The following is a 250-nucleotide window of genomic DNA, read 5'->3' as shown; positions in this document are numbered from 1 at the left end:
CTGCCGCTGAATTTATTTAACGATTAAAAGCAGTTTCCACTTACTCCAGTGGCTCCTTGGCAGTGTCAGGGCAAGGGCAGGGGTGGGATCCAGAGCGGGGGGTGACTCAAAAGCATGGGGGAGGTGACACGTGTGGGACATCAGACATCCCACGGGGCCAACGGTGGGGAAGAGGGAGCTGAGGTGTCTGGAGGGACGGCGGGCAGGGAGGCACCTGGCACCCCTGGCAGGGTTGGAGGTGGGTCGGGTC

The sequence above is a fragment of the Mesitornis unicolor genome, unplaced genomic scaffold (assembly GCF_000695765.1).
Source record: "Mesitornis unicolor isolate BGI_N332 unplaced genomic scaffold, ASM69576v1 scaffold38063, whole genome shotgun sequence".
Taxonomy (NCBI): Eukaryota; Metazoa; Chordata; class Aves; order Mesitornithiformes; family Mesitornithidae; genus Mesitornis; species Mesitornis unicolor.
This window is presented reverse-complemented; position numbering follows the sequence as displayed.